This window comes from Nannobrachium achirus (genome assembly GCF_963921795.1).
Source record: "Nannobrachium achirus genome assembly, chromosome: 8".
NCBI classification, from domain to species: domain Eukaryota; kingdom Metazoa; phylum Chordata; class Actinopteri; order Myctophiformes; family Myctophidae; genus Nannobrachium; species Nannobrachium achirus.
The window spans coordinates 20,966,184-20,984,847 of record NC_137817.1 but is presented as its reverse complement, the minus strand read 5'-3'; the positions used below and the strand labels follow the sequence as shown (position 1 = coordinate 20,984,847).

The window sequence follows — 18,664 nt, the reverse complement described above, 5'->3', positions numbered from 1 at the left end:
GAGTGAAGGGGTGGGGTTGTAGGGATCGATCAGGCCTTTAGTTGTTTGGTTAGGCTATTTGTCACTGTAAGTCAAGAGGAGGTCTGTCAAGTATTATAAAGTGCTAATTGTAATAGGGTTGAACTCATTCACTTGACTTGTTGACCTGAGGCTTAGCCCCTGATGACTGAATTTAATTGACTTTAGACCATGAAGTAATCTATACCTTGGCTCACGGATACTGATGTACTACCACTGCTGCAAAGCAATTAAAAGGGTTACAAAATCACTGTACAGTATAACAGACGTTGCCAGTTACTGGATTTGGTGGCCTCATTGTCTTACCTCTAGTGTCATCCTCAGTCAAAGATTTCCACTTGCATATAAGATATAAGATAGATAAGATAAGATAATATCTCAAAATATAATGGTCAAGTTGCTATGAAACTTGTGAGCACATTCAAGTGTCCCAGAGGATGCACCCTGACCATTTACTGTAAGTGACCCCATGACCTTATCTCTTTCACCATGATCAGGCCAACATTACAACTTTGCATGCAAAATAACTCACTAGTGAGGGCACAGTTCTAATCCTATTGCTAAAGATTGCAATAATGGTTGGTTCAAAACACTTTGGTCTGGTTGGGTGTTAAGAGGATCAACAAGGGACCCAAAGCTCTTTGCACAAAAGTTGCTATATTTTCATGCACAAAAAAGGTGAGGTAGAGTTTACACAGGGAAACATTTATACATTTTACATGAGTACATCCACACAGCAGTGATGTCTTCACAACTAAGGAAGCAACCTGTATAATTGGGGCGGCATTCAGTAGCTTCCATAGGCATAATAGTAAAACACAAACTGTACAATAAATGATCCCCCAGGCTGCCCCAGCCACATATTGTGGTGTTTTATATTTATAAGATGATTCAGAGTAACACGTTGTCAAGAGTACAACGCAAATAAAGCTTTGTAATAAATTGCATTTCATTACAAAAGGCAGAGATAATGGCCACTTGATACAGTTCCAACACTGCAGTATCCAAAAAACAAACTAAACTAAAAAAAACAACAACTAAAAGCTAAGTTGGACTCTAGGGGGGAAAACAAAGTTCGTGAGGCCATTGAATAATAAGACACTTGGGCAGCATAATGACTGATGAAAGCTCTCTAAGTGCCCCAGTGAAATCTAAACTGTACAAACCTCCTCCATGAAATACTGTATGAACCACAACAGGCACACAACAATACACAACAACACTTAGCCTCCAGCTAAATAGCCCACCATTTAGCCGGAGGAATTTGAGAAGCTGTCCTGACTAAATTATAAACTAAACACTGGTTATCAAAGCTTCTGACAGTGCTTTTGCAAATTTCCTTTTACCCGGACTGAGATTTTGGATGAATTTGCCATTAACTAATTATTCTCCCTGGCATGGTGTGTCAGAGTCAGTATTCATCAGGGCTTACGGGTCCATTTGGTTCCATTTGGTTCCATTTGTGCACTCTTGTGAGTTATATTAACGCTGAGGATTTTACTGCGTAATTGGATGAACAGATCTTAGCCAACTTATTAAGTACACGTTAGAGATCCTCATGCTCTTCAGCAGTCAGAGTGTGAGAGCATTCACATCCTGTCCTCACCAGTGGCGGACACTCCATTACTTGAGTTAATGTTTAGGCACTCGCCGCACTCCTGGTTAAATATTGCTCAACTACAAGTGAAAGTTGCTCAGTCAAATTTGTATGGACTGCTTATCTGGTTTTGCATTGTTTTGAACCTGCTGTTTTCCTGGTTTAAAAAGCAATTGAGCACCGGGGGTGTGGGTTTTTCTAACGATTAGCCAATCATATTACACATTTCTGACTAAATGTGTTGCATCCCTAACAGCTGAAGTGAGAAATGATTCATTCTGTTCCACACTTATCATCCTACTGATCATATAATCTCTTGTACAGTTTGTTCATGTGTCTAATTATCCTGTTTGATTAATCTGAGCATGCAATTGAACAATGTTTAATAAATATATAATCATGAAGTTGTAATAAAACACATAGCAAGACTCATTTTGAAATTGAGTTTCCTTGCAGTTTTGCCATTACTGTATGTCCTCATAGGCTGGCACTTGAACTAAACACACTAAACACAACACTTTGCATAATACTAAGATAACTATTGGAGGAAGAATGGCTATGTAATGTAGCAATGGTTCTCAAAGTGGGGTTTAGGGACCTCAGGGGTCATTGAGGGGGTTCCAGGTTCCCAGCTAAATTAGTTAATATAGCATCAAAATCAGTTTAAACACTTTAACTCTCTATCAGCTATTTGAAAATAGCCAATCTGCAAGCTCACAACATCAAAATATTCCCTGGCACAAAATCTTTTCAGAAGGGCAGCCAAATACATTTAGAATTTTCAGGTCCTTGACATGAACTACTCCATCAGAGTTTTTTTGTTTTTTTCTCGATCACTGATATTCTTTTTATTCACTTATCCAAGCGCGATCAATACGTTTTTCATTTGCTCTTCACAGCCCTCAGCTAGGGATCCAAATGATTGATTGGCAGCTAGAAGATATACTGTAAAATGCCTCCCATCTTCACAGAGCTCTCTATCTGCTATGGTATTGTTACAATACTTATATAAGAACGACATCAATGTATGTATTTTCACTGTATATTCTGTATGTTGTGATTTTATTATGTTCCCATGTTGCTGTTTTTTTCTTTTTACATTTTTGTTCAGTGTCTAATTAGAGTAAATTTAATTTACATACACTATTGTCACAGAAACCTTGTACTGTAATTCCAAAATCCATAATTCTCCCATGAAATAGATCAAAGTCATCATAGGCAAAAATGTTTGTGAAAAATAGAAGCTAAAACAATGAAATACGGAGATACAAGGTTTCTGCCTCAGGAGTCAGGACAGCTGGAAGTGCAGGAGTTCTGGGACCGCCAATCAGAAGTTCAGAATGACTTTAGAACTTTAGTTCCATGTCATGCATGAATAAATGTCTTTGTGCAATTGAATAGACTATCAATACATTTCAATTCATACAGAGATTATTTTAGCGTGGACAACAAAGAAACTGAAAAGAATATTCACTGTTATTTTAATCGCTCTCCTCTTAAAAGCAATAAAACTGCCAATGCACAATGTACTGGCTATTTATTATTTGCATTATTTTGCTACTTTAAACAGACCAAACCTAAGTTTCATCCTGTGATGATTCCTGTAATGATTATGAACAGCCTGTGCATAAACGTGTATGTTGACCAGTACCCTATTTGTGTAAACAAGCTCCTCATACATGTGGCCTCATATTTCAACTATGTAGAGCATATTTTATTAGCTACTGTAGTTGAACAGAAATCCAGAAAATGGTTTAGTCAAATCAAATCTACTGTACAGTATGTACAGTAGAGTAATGCATCAGTGTGCATTGCAGGAAATACAGTTCCAAGCTCCTACTGTAGATACAGTACCCTATGAACTCCTCAGGTGCATTTGCCTTGCCAAAGCGCAACATTATATTAGTTGGCTATGGCAGAAATTGAATTGACAACTTTCCCTTTGTGTGTCTTAATATCTCAATGTAAAGAAAGCACTTTGAATTGCCTTGATGCTGAAATACGCTATAAATAAACGTGCCTTCTCTTGAGACCTGGATATCACATATTTGTGATATTTGTTTTAGACTGAAAGTATAATGCTTTCATCTACTTCATGCGGCAGTGACTCTGAGGAGGTAGAGCGGCCACTTGGGAATAGGAAGGTTCCCAGTTCGATTGCGGGCTCCCCAGAGTTAGTGCTGAAGTGTCCTACAGCAATACACTGAACCTCTAATTGCTCCCGATGAGCAACCTGCTCATCTGTGCCTTTCATGGTTTCCTCCACCGTCGGCGTATTAATGTGTGTGTGTGTGAATGGGTGAATGTAATGCACATTGTAAAGCAGATAAAAGGCTCTATATAAACGCACCATTTACCATGCAGGCTCACTTGCCAGTGATGAGCGCCTCCATCCTGCTCCTCCCGTTCATCCCCCACCCTGCCCCGTATTAGTCGCTAGCACAGTGACAAAGACTCCTGCCCAGCTACCCTCAGTGAACACAAACACTGATTTAGCCTCTCAGACCCAAAACGTTGAATATTATGTTATCATTGGATAGGATTTTGTCCACAATTCCGTGTTGTATTGATGTGGTACCATAGAGGAGAGATAACAGGCAAATGTTGATCAAAATAACAATTATTGTTATTAAGTGTGTAGACTTCTTGTAAATTAAGTTATGCAGGTGACGTTTAACAATAAGCTGAGCGTAAAATGAAACCAAGATCTATAAGGGTCTATTTGGTTACAAACTCTCCATCATTTACCTGGGAACCACCTGGAACCCCCTCAAGGACCACTGGTGGCCCCCGGGCCACTGGTTAAGAACCACTGTCCTATGCAGGAGTACTCTACTGAATATCTTCTTCTTTTCTTGTTATTCCAAGAACTGGACTGAGCAATGTGATGCTCGTTTGTTGCCTAGAAGAACCTTTACCTTCCCTGCAACTACTGTATGCCTTTCAGAGAAATGACTGATTGGAGGCTGTTAGGAGTGTGTTTTGACAGAGAACAGCATGCGTGAGAAGATTATTATAACCCTGGAGCCTTGTTGTTGCTCTGTTCACTTATTGTGTTCTCCTACTCCCAATCTTAAATTAGGCTTATTGTTTTGCAGACCCTTGCAGAAGGATGGAGAATGCCTAAACTGGTCCATGACACAATATAACAACAGGCCTTACATACCATACTTTATTTGAATTGACTCATATCTACATAGTGGTTACTACCAGATTTCCTTCCTCAATTATCATCAATTATCATAGTTTTATTTTCTTCATTTCCTTTCATTTTTATTAAAGCCTTTAGCCTTGTCTGTATGGTATTTATGTTTCACTTTGCTCTGTTATGAATTCCAGCAAGCAGAATGGACTTGACACTGTCCCTTGTATAGAGAGTAGCTTAGGTAAGAGATGAAAGATCAGAAGATGATTATTGAACATAGCTTGAACATCAGCTTTTTTGGTGAGTGACACTTTAGATTTAAATGTTGTAATACAGCAAGCTCATTGAAGATGAACTTGGCCGCTGCAGGGATGTTCAGTTTTTCTGTCCATCTGCATCGGGACAAAGGACTTTCTGTATATGCTTTGCATTAGCCTATTACCATATAAGTTAGGAGTCACATCATAAATTAAATCCATTCATCTTTCATTTTTACCTAATCTGTGCCGGGGCTTGATTTTTATTCAAAGTTACTTAGAATTGAAAGATTGCTTACATTGAAATAATGACACCGTTCTGATGAATAAAACATGGGCAAGTATGAATTGGAATAAGAACAGAATAATGTTACGTGTGGGTTCATTAACTTTATGTGGGAAATGGGGAATCAATCAAGTGCCTAACTGGTGTGATCGACTGAAGGACAATGGAACATTGTTCAGTGCAAAAGTTTCTTTGGGAGCAGGTGACTACTGACATTTCTGGAGCAAACTTTGAGGTTATTTTTTCCCCTTCAATAGATGCTTGGGAGGCAATCAGTCAGCATGTCACATCATGATATATCATATCGTCACTGTTGGGTGGAAACCTTGTATGTCAGAAAAAAGAAAAAAAATGACCTGTGTTCCAATGGATCAGAATGTTTGTCACAAGCTTTTGTTAATAGTTTTCATTGGTTCAATATTGTTTTTGAACCCACACACGTAACCACTTTCACTTGTTTTTTTAAAACAGGCAAAAACAGGCAAAAACAGCATATTGTCTATGTTTGCTACTTTTGTGTCACTGTAGTATGACGTAGTAGGGCATTCATTTACAAAAACTGTCTCTGGAGGGATTGCACCAGCAGCACAGTGGTGGGGAAACCTCGACTGAAAGTCCTAAACTGTGAGCTGGCATGATCTGGTGACTGGAAATTCTAATGGTAGAGTAGATATTAACTAAGTACATATAGTTGAGTAAATCTACTTTAGAATTTGTATTTGGGGATATTTATGACTTTCAAAGACAAATATTTTACCAGTACTTTAACTCAAGTATACATTTACTACTTGACAACTCTCACTTGAAGTTGAGTAATATTGGACCAGGAGTAGGCCTCTTTGACTCATGTTACGTTTTAACAGGGGGCGAACAGTGGGTCTCAGCCGGCGACTCTGTGCACAGTAAAATCCTCATTGTTAACCCTGTGAGCGTGCAAATGGAACCAAATGAGCCCAGTTCCATTTGTCTTCAATGTCCCTTTCAAGATTTTACAGTGTGTTGAGCTTGTTGAGATCAAGCTTTGTTGAAACCACCTTGAGTACAAGGTGACATATGATTCATTCATCATGCATGTCCTTTTTGTTGCACTCAGCAGACTGCTATTGTTTATCTCTGTCCATCTATGTATGTCTGTATCGAAGTGCCTCTCTCTTTTTGAGAGCCTTTTTCATTCTTGACCTCGTTGCTCCATCTTTCCATTTTCCTCTCTTCCACTACCACCTCCTCAACCCTTCCTCCTCTCCATGTTCCATATAGCTTTAATTACATGTGAGTCACCTTGAATACCTTTTAGTGATTCATTTAATTACAGCAGTCATCCAGAACACAGTTCTGGGAAGTCTTGGAAGAGCCGCATTACTACACCTTCCACACTCTTACCACACATGCACATTCACATGCACACGCACGCATGCACACACTCCACTTTAGCCTCACTTGTGTTTCTATCGTATGTGCTTAGAATTGTAATGACACTTCTGTCAGTCAAATTAAATGCCCCAAAGGCTGTTGTCCTAGATTTATTGGAAGGATAATTCTTCATTGTGCCTAACAACAAATAATACTGTAGTGTGCCATTGTTGTTAATGGGGTGAATCTCTAGTTTGTATAGAAAAATACACATTGCTCATTGTTCATTACCTCACATCACTTTTCACTGTGTTAACAATTGGCTTGACTTAATCTTTCCACTCCATGATGTGCTCAGAAGTCCCCTCTGTGTCGTGTGGATGAATGGTTTTAATGTGTTAGCTTTACCTGAGATTGTTTGAGATAACATTTTCTCTCCAAGTCATGATTAAAGTCCCATCAGTCCCATTCAGTGTGAATTAACATTTTTCCTCTGGCTTTCATATCCATCCGTCTATTCCAGGGTAATGTAGTTTCGGACAACACAGTGCATACATTTTAAAAGAGACTGCCTGGTGTGACATTTCTGTGGAGATTGATTTTAATTTCAGATATGGGAAAAGAGAGTGAAGCGAATAGTTTGATGTGTCCATCCTCACTTGATCACATCTTGTGGGAGAATCGTTTCTGAGGACTGCTACTTCATGGGAAAAGATGAAAAGAAAGGCAATGCTTGAAATATTTCACTGAGATTACACTTCACTTCAGCTTTCTATGAATCACATCATTGAATTGGCCACTGCTGGGGAGACTTGGGAGGTAGATCAGCCGAATCAAAAGGTTCCTGGTTTGTTCCCCAGTGTCGAAGTGTCCTTGAGCAAGAAACTAAACCCCTACTTCCAGTGGTGTGTTCAAGACTTTTTTGAGGGAATACTATAATCTATGATCTGTGGCTATTTGTGTGGCCAGTGCATACGCCAGTGCATAATGCCTATCAGATACGCTAATTTGAAAGGTTCACGAGAGCATATGCTTTAAAAAAAATGTCTTCACAGCATACGGCGTATACCCGCGTGACAGGTAGAACACAGCACTGCCTACTGTACTTCTCCCGATGAGCAGGTTGATGCCGGTGGGCTTAATGTTTTGATAATTCAAAAATCCATTTTGTGTCAATTGAGCAAAACTCAGGAGGAGATAAGTCAGATTTAGATTCAACTTTATTCATTAATAGGTTTTACACTTTATGGAGGAGTGATTGACTACATAATTCTTGCCGGTTCAAAGCATCTGAACATTTCTGCTCACTTGGCCTGTGCCTACAGTACATTTTGGTGAAAGTTCCAAAATGATAGCATGAACAGTGAGGTATGAATTGTATATTAAAAAAAAAACACAATGATTAGCCCACAATGCCAGTTGTGTCCAGGACTGGACCGATGTGCAAAATCTTTGTTTATTTTCATGCAAGGGAAGGCAGATTACCTGGCAGTTGAAGAAGAAACACAAATACAAGAGCAGAGCAGAGCTACACAGCCTCTAACAATACGACCCACTGACTGTCTAATGTGGTCTACTTTGTAACTGGGGCGGATGGTGTGTGGTCAGAAGTTGTCCAGCTGAGGTGGAGGATTGGGACAGCAGGGCTCTGGATTGAGAAAGGGGACCCAGGGGGATCTTAAGCTGCGATATAATTATAAATATGTAATAAAAATATATACATCAAGCCCCTGACACATTTAACTATGTTCTGATTAGCCTACACATTTTCCAAATGTAATCTGGGGGGAGAGTGTTTTCTGCTGGTGTTTCAGTCCGAGTGTATCAAAGGTTGCGTTCGGAAATGCACACCGGGTCTGGTTAGGGTTAGGGTTAGTTTTAGGCATAGTTTTAGTGAGGTTAGGGTTAGGGTTAGGGTTGGGTTTAGGCATAGTTTTACTGAGGTTAGGGTTAGGATTAGGGTTGAGTTTAGGCACTCACTACACTACACTAGCACACACCCGGTGCGCATTTCCGAACGCACCCTTTGATACACTCGGATTGAAACACCTGCAGAAAACACTCTCCCGTAATCTGGGTTGACATTAGTTACTTATTTTTCATTATCTCATTACATAATCCTGATTACTTGTACTTGGTTACTAACCAACCCTGGGCCTTATGGACTATTAGTATTTTTGGGGCCAAAGAAGGGCAGAGTACCCGCAGTGCGGTGTTGAGATGGGTTGGATTATCAGGGCCTAATCATTAGGCTGAATATATTGTCAGTGGGTGTGTCTCAGTGGAGATCAGTCATAGCCAGGCAAATGACAGTTTTTTTATTTTTTATTTTTTGTGTCTTTTTACTTTTAAGAGCAATGTGCTGCACTCAGCACCGTACTGGTAATTTCCATGGTGTCATGGAAGAAAAGCCTTTTAATAGGATGGTCCAGACATTTGGACATCTAAAAGAGTTTCACAGCACATCATGAGAAAAAGAGAGGACGACGTGTACAGTTACTGTCAACTACAATATACACATGTATGCTTTTCTTTTTCATATTGAGAAGCTATTGCACGCACACAATATAAGCTATTGTGTGCGTTCAGGCAATATATGATTCTACCTGCACAATGGGATAATACAGTATAGAGGGACCAGTACAGTTTTCATCTTCTATACAAGGAGGATGCGAGTGAGTAGAATAAAGTGCCAGAAAATGAGAAATAGATTGTGAGCATTGGAGAACAAACCATACATTCATATCAGTGAAATGTGTGAAACTCAGTAATGCACAGCCACTCTAGATAGAGAAGATTTGTACAAAGCATCTTTATATGCAGTCTGGGTAACAGTAGTTAGGTTTGGTGATAACAGCAGTATAATAGAGGACGTTTTTATAATAGGTGCTCTGAATATCAAATATATTACAGTATATTTATCATAATATTAACATGAACCTCAAGTAAGACCTCAACCCCAATTGACAATGGTTATAGCTGGCTCTGAAATTGGCAGGACTTTTACCGTACTGGTAATTTCCACGGTGTCATGGAAGAAAAGCCTGGGAACCATAATTTCTCCCAAGAGCAAACTCATGTCCTTGTGTGGGAGGTGCAGAGTTGTCTGCAAATCTATGGCACCTCAAACTGACAGCCAAGAGCAGATGATATAAAGTGATCTTGGGTGGAAATAACAGATGCAGTTAATACTAGTACTGGTCCTATGAGAGGTGTTTTCTGAGTAATAGGATCTATCTACCACACAGTAAAACAGCCCTTTCACTCGCCACTGCAAGTTATCAATTCGCCCCGTAACTGCAGCACACAGGGTCAGTTTTTTAGGTAGAGTCAAGCTAAACTTTGTTGTCTCCGTCTGTACTGTACGTCAGCCCTCCTTTAGTCCTCCTTTTATCCTCATATCATCTTCTAGTTTTTTTCCCCAGTTCAGGCATTGAATTATGTACATAAGGCAGCAGGTAATAGATCCAGCGAATGCCATTAACGGGGGTGGTGACCTCTAAGCAGCTCCTCCAGCCTGCTCCTCTCTGTGGGTTAATGGGCGTAATTCCTTCTTGATTAATCTCACTAACAGTAATTGGCTATTGATAGCCAACTCAATGGCTCAAGTTCGCTTTTTTTTCCATCAGCGCTTTCATCCTTGACTTTAAATTAAAATATACAAAGGTTATCTGTCTTTTGAAAATGGCACTGTGATTCTGCTTCCGGTGATTGATTGAATACTTTATTTGTCAGAAATGTTAACAGCACATGGTTCAGTCAGACAGTAAGGCTAAAAGGCTAACACAAAAAAGTAAATTATTTCAACTTTGGTACTTAATTAATACAACAAAATAAGAAGAATAATACGTATTAAGAGCATACTTTAAGTGTATGATTTCCAGGTGGACACCATTTAAAAACTACAGTGAATGAGATCTTAGAAAGGTGTTCTTCATTATCTCACAATGAGAGAAAGCATTCTGTTTAAATAACTCAATGGCTCGCTAAACAAGACAAGACAAGACAAGACAAGACAAGACAAGACAAGACAAGACAAGACAAGACAAGACAAGACAAGACAAAACAAGACAAGACAAGACAAGACAAGACAAGACAAGACAAGACAAGACAAGACAAGACAAGACAATAAAAGTAGGAAATGGAAAGACTGTAGGAAGAGCTTGCTAAGCAGATCGGCTTTTAAGCCCTGACAGCTGCTTGACCCTTCAAACATCAGGGATTGAAATGTCTATTCATTAACCATCTTTCTTGATGTTTCAGCCTCACTGATACAGTATTACAGTGGCCTGTTAACAGTAGGAACAGTAGCTTTTCAAGTTTCCTTGTAGTTTCCTAATAGCTTTTTATGGATTCTATACTTCTGCACTTTTGCCATTCACACTGCTGCCTTAGCTTGACGTTCACTTCTTTTCATTACATTATGGCCCTTGTTCCATCCATTTTCACTGACGTGCCAATGCAGAAATTGGCAAATAGGTTTAGCGTCAATTTCAACACCACAGCGAGTGGGGACCAGTCTCAATTCATTTTCCCTCCTGTACTTATTGTTTGTGTGCATTATGTTTTCTTTTTCCTCAATTAATCTCCTACCCATTGAGAGGAGGTTGTGGTAATGTAGACATAAATTACTCCTTAAGTTTCAAGCCTTTCAGTTTGGCTGTAGATAGGCTGCTTAGAAGCACAAATCATTAACATACTGAGCTTCATTAACATACTGAGATTTTAGTTTGGCTTCCTTCAGACAAAATTGCAGCATAGGTAATGAATAATAAGTAAAGAAAAGAAAGAAACAAGGGCAATAAAAGTTAGTAGTTATATTCTAATAGGATAATAAAAAAGTATCGGGATTTGACCCTATATGGGCATATTGGTGAAATCGGAGGTCGTGTCAACCACCGATCCAACTTCACTCCCTCGGGTCCTCATCGATAAGCACTTCAAATCCATGAGCTGCTTGTGATACCACAGAGTCAAAGCATGACATCATCAGTGACACCAGCAGGTTGTAAACTGTATAAGTGTCTCCATGCCATAATAGTCTCCATATATGGGCTTATCTTATGCTTGTGATGCCCCCTGTCCATGTCCACCCACAAGGCAATTTTAATAGGATGGTCCAGACATTTGGACATCTGAAAGAGTTTCACAGCACATCATGAGAAAAAGAGAGGACGACGTGTACAGTTACTGTCAACTACAATATACACATGTATGCTTTTCTTTTTCATATTGAGAAGCTATTGCACACTTGTGTGCGTTCAGGCAATATATGATTCTACCTGCACAATGCGATAATACAGTATAGAGGGACCAGTAAAGTTTTCATCTTCTACACAAGGAGGATGTGAGTGAGTAGAATAAAGTGCCAGAAAATGAGAAATAGATTGTGAGCATTGGAGAACAAACCATACATTCATATCAGTGAAATGTGTGAAACTCAGTAATGCACAGCCACTGTAGATAGAGAAGATTTGTACAAAGCATTTTCATATGCAGTCTGGGTAACAGTAGTAAGGTTTGGTGATAACAGCAGTATAATAGGACATTTTATAATAGGTGCTCTGAATATCAAATATATTACAGTATATTTATCATAATATTAACATGAACCTCAAGTAAGACCTCAACCCCAATTGACAATGGTTATATGGCTCTGAAATTGGCAGGACTTTTAATTTATTTCCTTGTAAATTATATTGGTGTAGACGGGATATGCCAAGCCATTTCTTTTCTAGTAGCTTACTGGGCTTCTTTTTCCCTCTTGTGATTGGATTGTGATATGGACTTTGTCTTGTTTAATGAGCTTTGCTCATGAGAGACTGACTGGTCTCAGGACTCTGTGTCTTTCTAATGGCTGTGGGAGACCTGCCAGGCATCCTGTTCAATCTAAGTTCATTTTGTGTGGTTTAATTACAGCCCTGTGTTGACCTCCTAAAAGATAGACATTGAACCAGACGCTTGGAATGACCCCTGCCAGCCAAGCTGGATTAAACTATTCTTGGCTGAATCTGGGATTTTTCTCTCTCTCTTCCAGCAACTTATTGATGCTTTGTTCAGATTCACCACATGACAGTGTCATCCTCAGTATATTATCTGTTTTGTAGTGTTGTCAACGGGCCTCAGCGGGATGGTGAAAAGACTGTCACCTGCATAATTCCACTAGCACAATGACAGCATCATATGAGAATCCTCATGAGAGACTACTTTGACGTGAAATGACAATGTCAAGCTCTATGAGGATCTCTTGCATTTTCATGGGCTAATCTCTAACATGTCCATGATACAAAAGCCATAGGCTGAGTCATAGTAACATGAGCGTGACAACGTGGTCTACTGGCCGGTCCTCCCATTAGTCAATTTTATTATATATTTATTATTATATATATTTAAACCATACATGGGCAACTGGCGGCCCGGGGGCCACATGCGGCCCCCACCTTCACTTAATGCGGCCCTCAGGTTAATATCGGAACACTATAATAATATATTGGTGATTAGTGACTGTTCCAAACATGACCCGCTTTCATTACTTCAGTCTATATTAGTAGCTTAATGACATAGCACTAGTCTTTTTTATGTCCAATATATTTGTATTTAAGTTCATAAAGTTAACATAAGAACATATAAATGCATTTGAAATTAAATAAAAATTTTACTTTTCAGGATTCCAATTCAAGAAAAATAATTTAGGATTCCAATTAAGAAATAGCAAAAATAGCAGATCTACAAGCTCAAAACGCGTCGCAGTGCGACGCGTTTTGAGCTTGTAGATCGGCAATTTTTGCTATTTTTGACTGTATATGCATTGTGGCCCTCTGGAGTAATTGTGAAAATATAGTGGCCCTCTCCATTGTCGAAGTTGCCCACCCCTGATTTAAACACATCAGTCCAATTTTATGATTTTATAAATTAATTTAAATGTGATAAATCCCACATTGGATGTTTTGAATGATGATGATTATTGATTTTTCTTTCCTTTTTTTTTCTTTCTTACTTTATTGCATGCAGTACCTACCATGATTCTCCAAATACCACTGTAATCTATGTTAAAAATATTTAATAATAAGTAAAGAGATTATGTGCAGGGTACACAAACTAGATGAAAACAAATCATTTCCCTGTGCTAAACAGCATGAACACAACAAACAAACGCTTGAATGTTAGGGCCAAATCCATGCCTTACCTCTTACTCCTCATTCCCTAGTGTCTTTTTATGTATTTGTTGGGACTATAGCTACCTCTCACGTTCAGGCTCAAATCCTGTGCAATTGCACAATAGAACAATAGAACAGGATCATATTCCTACAACAGTGTTATCGCAATGTGTAACAGTACGTTTTATGTTTTTGAGAATATAACTGAGGGACAGTAAATGTGCAAGCGCAGATTATCATTCACCAGTCTATTACTAGTAGACCTACAGTATACATTGTGGAAATAGAGAGCTTTACTCACATGACTCACATGACCATTGCTTTCCCCAGCAGTTCAGTGTTCGCTGTACACCTATGACTGTACAGCCACGCTCAGCTCCAACGTCATAATTAAATACGCTGACGACACGACGGTGATGGGCCGGATCGAGAATGACGACGAGACGGCCTACAGAGCCGAGGTTGGGAACCTGACGCAGTGGTGCCAGGATAACAGCCTTGAGCTCAACGTCGGGAAAACAAAAGAACTGATCGTGGACTTTAGGAGGACCGAGAGGGATCACGCACCGATTCTCATCAATGGTGTTGCAGTGGAGCAGGTCACTGACTTTAAGTTCCTGGGGATCAACATCTCGAGGGACCTGAAATGGGCCAATCACACCAGTCAAGTGGTGAAAAAGGCCCAACAGAGACTCTATTGCCTACGGCGTCTGAAAAAGTTTAAAGTCGGTCCCCGCATTCTTAGAGCGTTCTATAACAGCACGATCGAGAGCATCCTGACCAGTGGCACCACTGCGTGGTTTGGGAATTGCACTGCTGCGGAACGGAAAACACTGCAGAGAGTGGTGAAAACAGCACAGCGCATTGTGGGAGGGGAGCTTCCACCCCTTCAGGGGATATATGAGAGACGCTGTGTGGCGAAGGCAGAGAGCATCATTAAGGATGTTCACCACCCCAGCCACAGCCTGTTTGATGCTCTCCCGCACCCACGCCCAGGAAAACGGTACAGGAGTATCGGAAGTAGCACAACCAGACTCTTGAACAGTTTCTATCCAACAGTGATGAGACTGTTGAACAAGACCTAGGTCTGGTGACACTGCACAGAACTGTGTTGTAAAGGACACATTTATACTGTATATATATATATATATATATATATATATATACATATATTTTTAATATACACTGTATTATTGCATTAACATGCCGATTGTCATTTATGCACTTTACTACCCCCTCTCTCTATGAGAACTTTGTATTTATTATTATTAATATTTTTTTGACTGCATTATGGAGCCTACACAATCAAGAATTTCACCCACTTACTTGTAATGTGATGTGACAATAAAGATTGATTCTGATTCTGATTCTGATTCTAGCCTATTGTGCCACGGCAAAAACTTAAAATTGGTACATAGCTAACAACAGATGCCAAAAAAAAAAAGAAAAGAAAAAGAAAAATGTCACCATTTAAGTTAGGTTCAGACTGAATTTACTTCCTGTGTCTGTTTACTGCTTATAGATGGCAGTGAGTGCACTGACCATAAATATTTATGTACCGGTAGTACATTATGTAGATTTATATACTAATACGTGTTTTTACACACAGTGTTCAGTATACAAAAGCATTTGTTACACTGTGGCTGTGCTGGTTGCCCTCTTGGATCCAGTCGCATCATTCCACCACCCCAACAACCCCCCCCCCCCCCCCCCCCCCCCCCTTTTTTCTTTATACCATTCTTCTATTATGGTCACTCACTGCCCGAGTATAAAAGTGGTCAGAGCTGGGGGAAATGGGGTTTTTGTTATCGGCCCGCTGGAGTGCTCGATGAATTAACCTGTCCTCTGGGCTCATCCCTCATTCCCTGGCAAATGAAACGCAGGCTCTCGTGATGTCCCCCAGTGATTCCATCATTTGGTGTGGTGCGGTTTCATGAAGGTCACATAAACATTAGGACAACAGCCATGGGGGGAAATTATACAAGACTTGACTGTACTGTTGTTCAGGAGGATGATTCTGATGGATCACCCATCAGGGCTGCCTATTTAGGATGGGTTAGCTTGTCATTCAGTTCCCAACGGGGAGAGGGGAGGGAATATACTGTTGTACTTAAACCAGTAAGACTCCCTAAATCGGGAGATAAGCGACCGTCAGGTCGCATACACCAACTTTAGAAGGCAATGGTAGCCAATCAGGAGGGAATATGGGAAATGGGACAGATCCATGTTGATGACATGACTTTAGAGATACTGTGTACCGCTCTGCGTGATTTTAGGGCAAAATCTGTAGGAGCAGTGTCTAAACCAGTGGTAGGCAAACTTAGGCACAGGTGAGGGTGATCACTGGCAGAAGTGTGAGAGAGGATTTACATTTTAAAATCAAATATTGTTAGACGTGGTCAATTAAATTAAGTCACCTAATGTGCAGCAAATTACATGCTGCACAATTCTACATTCATTAAAGTTCTAAACTCTGACTGGGGAGGGAGTCCGGGAGATGGGTGGGTTATTGAGTCTAATGATCAATCAAAATATGTCCGAATTTGTGTAGGGGTGTCATATAAAATGTATGTTGACATGGCACACTGACTATCTAGAAAATAAAAACATGGCACTTAATTTCAAAAAGGTTGCTTACCCCTTAAAAATTGGTATGAAAAGTCACCTTCAGGCGGCTGCTACTCGTGACTTGTAAATAGACTATGCTCCCCCCCCTTTTCTGCTTTTGTAATTGATGTTATGCTTTTTCTGCTTTTGAAATTGATGTCCTAGATAAAGTACTATGTTCTATAAGTCTGTCTTTCAATGTTATATGAGATACGTAAAGTGGTTCCTGTGTAAATAAACAGTAAGGCTTTCTAGGATCTCCTTTTAGTTGACCTTGTACCAGTGATTTGTGCTGTCATGAAACTGTACTTTTTTCTATTGCAAACTGCTAATAAACACTTCAATCAATCAATCAATCAATCCTGCTGTAAACAAACAGGTCTCTCTGTTGTCTGTGATACATTTAAAACATTTGTTTTAGGCAGCTGCACTGTTTCTAGAGTGGCATTTGTGTGCAAGTGAGTACAGAGGAAAGGAAAGTGCAAAGGAAAGAACAGGGAAAACAGGTCAGATATTGATAACCATGCGCATAGAATTAAAAGGAATGAGACAGTTGGCATATCAGCAGATATATTGTATACTATAGCAGATGAGGTGCAGCAATAAAATAGCAACAGATAGAACCTTTGTGCAGCAGTTGAGACACCATTTAGCAGCATACATAGTCAGTACACTGTAATGTAGGTGGCAGAGAAAGTGCAGGAGCAGCAGCAGCAGAAGAGCAGCCCTACAATCTTAAAGTGATATGTAATCCTGTGTGTGGCGTTGCCACATGCTTACAAAACCATACTTGTAATTCATTCAGTTAATGAATGAATGAACAAACTAATTACATCATTAATTAACTAGAAGCAGTGCTCTTCCGAGCACAGGTCTCCACCAGGCCACACAAATCGGCCTGTTATAGCGCCACCATGAGGCTGATGTAAAAAATGTGGGGCAGAGGTTCTGAATTAGCATCCAGGGAGTGTGTGTGCTCAGTTTGGCAGCGATCGGGCCAACGGCGCCGGAGATTAGCTCGTAACAACCAGGCCACACAAATCGGCCTGTTATAGCGCCACCATGAGGCTGATTTGAAAAATGTGGGGCAGAGGTTCTAGATTGGCATCCAGGGAGTGTGTGTGCTCAGTTTGGCAGCGATCGGGCCAACGGCGCCGGAGATTAGCTGGTAACAACCAGGCCACACAAATCGGCCTGTTATAGCGCCACCATGAGGCTGATTTGAAAAATGTGGGGCAGAGGTTCTAGATTGGCATCCAGGGAGTGTGTGTGCTCAGTTTGGCAGCGATCGGGCCAACGGTGACTGAGATTAGCTGCTCACAAACTGCGAGGACGCACGGACGGACGCACGCACGCACGCACGGACGCACGCACGGACGGACGGACGGACGGAGGGGAAAACATACTCTCCCTCAGCCTTCGGCTGGTGGAGACAATTAATAAATCAATAAATTATTACATTATTTCATGTTCTTTTTTTCCATTGTGAGAAGGCTGTAAGGATGGCAATGGTAGTTGATTTGAAACCAGGTTGGGAATACTGCAGCACCAACACAGTCTCTACAGGCTTAGCTAGCAGGGTTTAGTCTTTTTACACAACAAGGCTTGTCAGATCACGTATTGATTGTTACCAAAGAACGTTTGAGACAAATTACCTCAAAGTTTTCTTGTGTGTGAATTAGACACAGTATAGATTTAATTAAATTCAAACCACCGTTGTAATGGAAATTAGGTGTTTCTTTTTTTCTTCCAACCAAGAAAAGTAATTATTCCTTTACATGTGGCCTGTCTGTCAGCATGATCCCATTTGTTTGGGAAGTTAAACACAAGCATCATTATGCTTCACTTAAGTCCTTCATTTGCCATCTAATGAAAGTTATTTACCATTTATCATGTACGCTGTGGCTCCTATAGGGCGAGCTGTATGGAAGATTCTGTCTGTGTTTTTGTCTGTCTACGCCTGCTGCAACAGTTTAGGCATTTAGCAGCTAATCTCGCAGACACTTACTTGACTGATCAGCACCAAATGTTGTATTTTCAATTTATTGTCTCCACCAGCCGAAGGCTGAGGGAGAGTATGTTTTCCCCTCCGTCCGTGTGTCCGTCCGTGCGTCCGTGCGTCCGTGCGTCCTCGCAGTTTGTGAGCGCCAAATCTCAGTCGTCGTTGGCCCGGTCGCTGCCAAAGTGAGCACACACATTCCCTGGATGCCAATCTAGAACCTCTGACCTAAGTTTTTCAAATGGGCC

At 40.3% G+C, this 18,664-nt stretch overlaps 1 protein-coding gene across 2 annotated transcripts in view; it reads left to right on the top strand.

Moving 5' to 3' along the window:
- Nucleotides 1-18,664, top strand: part of caln1 (calneuron 1) — a gene marked incomplete at both ends in the record, with an annotated part of 61,145 nt that overhangs the window by 31,607 nt on the left and 10,874 nt on the right. The gene's annotated exons all lie outside the window — the stretch shown is intronic.